This window comes from Felis catus, chromosome C1 (assembly GCF_018350175.1).
Source record: "Felis catus isolate Fca126 chromosome C1, F.catus_Fca126_mat1.0, whole genome shotgun sequence".
Taxonomy (NCBI): domain Eukaryota; kingdom Metazoa; phylum Chordata; class Mammalia; order Carnivora; family Felidae; genus Felis; species Felis catus.
Genome location: NC_058375.1, coordinates 94,500,377 through 94,502,346, shown reverse-complemented (window position 1 = coordinate 94,502,346; position 1,970 = coordinate 94,500,377). Strand labels below are relative to the sequence as shown.

The window sequence follows — 1,970 nt, the reverse complement described above, 5'->3', positions numbered from 1 at the left end:
TTCTGTTGCTTCTCCTGTGGCTGTTGTGTCTTTAAGAGTGGGGACCCAGCCATCACTAAGCCTCCTGGTTTGCCCAGTGCTGAGTCAGCAGCCTTTTAAAGCGGCAGGCTCCAAGACCCACAGGTTATACAAACACAGAGCTCAGCCCTTTCTGGTTTTCAAAGCCAGACGTTATGGCGATTCATTTTCCCTGTGTGGGTTCCTTGATGTTTTCCATCTTTGTGCCTGCAGCTTCCTCACTCCTGGGGACAACTTCTGACCACTGTTTCTGCTCTTCCTAAACTCTCCAATACGGTTTCTTTTCTACATGTAATTGTGGAATTTTTTCTGAGAGTCTTCAGATCGCTCTTTTGTTTATTCACTCAGATATCTAGTTGTAAATGTGGGATGGAATGAGCATCAGGTCCTACTACTTCAGCAACTTCCCAGCATCTGTCCTGCCCTTACATTGTTCTTTCTAAAAACATTTATTGAGGTATAATTGACAGATGATATTATATTAATTTCAGGTGTACAACATGTCATTTTATAGTCATATACATTTATAGTCATATACATTTTATAGTCATATACATATAGGCAAAATGGTCACTACAACAGGTATAGTTACCTTGTCATTCACAAAGTTAATAAAATATTATTGATCATATTTCTCATGCTGTATACTACATCCCCATTATTTATTTTACAGCTGGAAGTTTGTACTTATTAAATTCTCTACCCATTTTGCCCTCCCCACCACCAAGCAACTCCCCTCTAGCAAACACCAATCTGCTTTCTGTATCTATAATTAGAAGTTTTGTTTTGTTTTATTTTTTTATATTTCACATATAAATGAAGTCATATGGTATTTGTCTTTGTCTGCCTATGTCATTGATATGACTATAGCTAAACCAGTTTTTGTTTTGTTTCCGTTTGTATGGAATATCTATTTCCATCCCTTCACTTTCAGTCTGTGTGTGTCCTGACTTCTGAAGTAAGCCTCTTGCAGGCAGTATATAGATGTGTCTTGTTCTTTATCCACCCAGGAACCCTATGTCTTTTAATTGGAGAATTTAGTCTATTTACATTTAAAGGAACTATTGATATGTGTGAGCCAGAGCCACCTCTGCCAACAACATGTTCAAGGTAATTCAGAGTTCTGTGGGGCCAGCCAGCCTTAAGTGTGCACACCGTCAAAGTCTATGCATCACCTAACAAGGACTCACTTCACAAAACTGCCATGAAGGTTAAGGAGCTTTCACTCTACTCCATTTCCGAGGGTCGATCTAAATATGTAGAGGAGCCAAAGGACCCATCTTGAAGAAAGCATCTCACATCTCTGACATTATGGTGAGCCATATTCAAGGTGGTGTCAGGAAATGTACTCACAAACTAAGCCCAAGATGCAGAGCTTGGTTCAGTAGGGGTTAGACACGCCAGACAGGTATAAATATCTCCCAAATGCACCTCCTGGATTTTTTCCAAGACTTGGTGTTATTGGTTGTGCTGGCATTGTTTAACTTCTTTTGGCTAGAGGTTCAAAAATAAAGAAGCCAGTGTATCCACCTGGGTTCATGGGATTAGCTGCCTCTTTTTATTATCCACAACAAGCCATTGTATTTGTCCAGGGCAGTGGGAAGAAATTATATGACTGGGATTTACAAGGATACATAGTCACAGAAAATTTGTGGAGGTGAACTTTCAAAAGACAGGAAATGTGAAGAATTCACCTGGAAATAAGTAGAATGTTCAATGCTCTGCCCATTTTAATCCGTGTAGTAAACCAGTATTTTAACAGAAAAATGGCAGAGAAGTCAGTACTAAATGTAGTAAATTGGCTTTCTTCTTCAGGAAAAACGCTAGGCCTCTTGTTATCTTGTGTCATCACCCAAGACATAAGACAGACATAATATTGCTTATATTGGATTTTTAATAATAATATATGAGAGCTCTTTTATCATATCTCAGACAATTTTATCATTTTTAAA

General features: G+C 38.6%; 1 pseudogene; it reads left to right on the top strand.

The window, feature by feature from the left end:
• The first annotated feature begins 220 nt into the window (after window positions 1-220).
• Window positions 221-1,726, top strand: LOC101092701 (annotated as a pseudogene).
• Window positions 1,727-1,970: the final 244 nt, after the last annotated feature.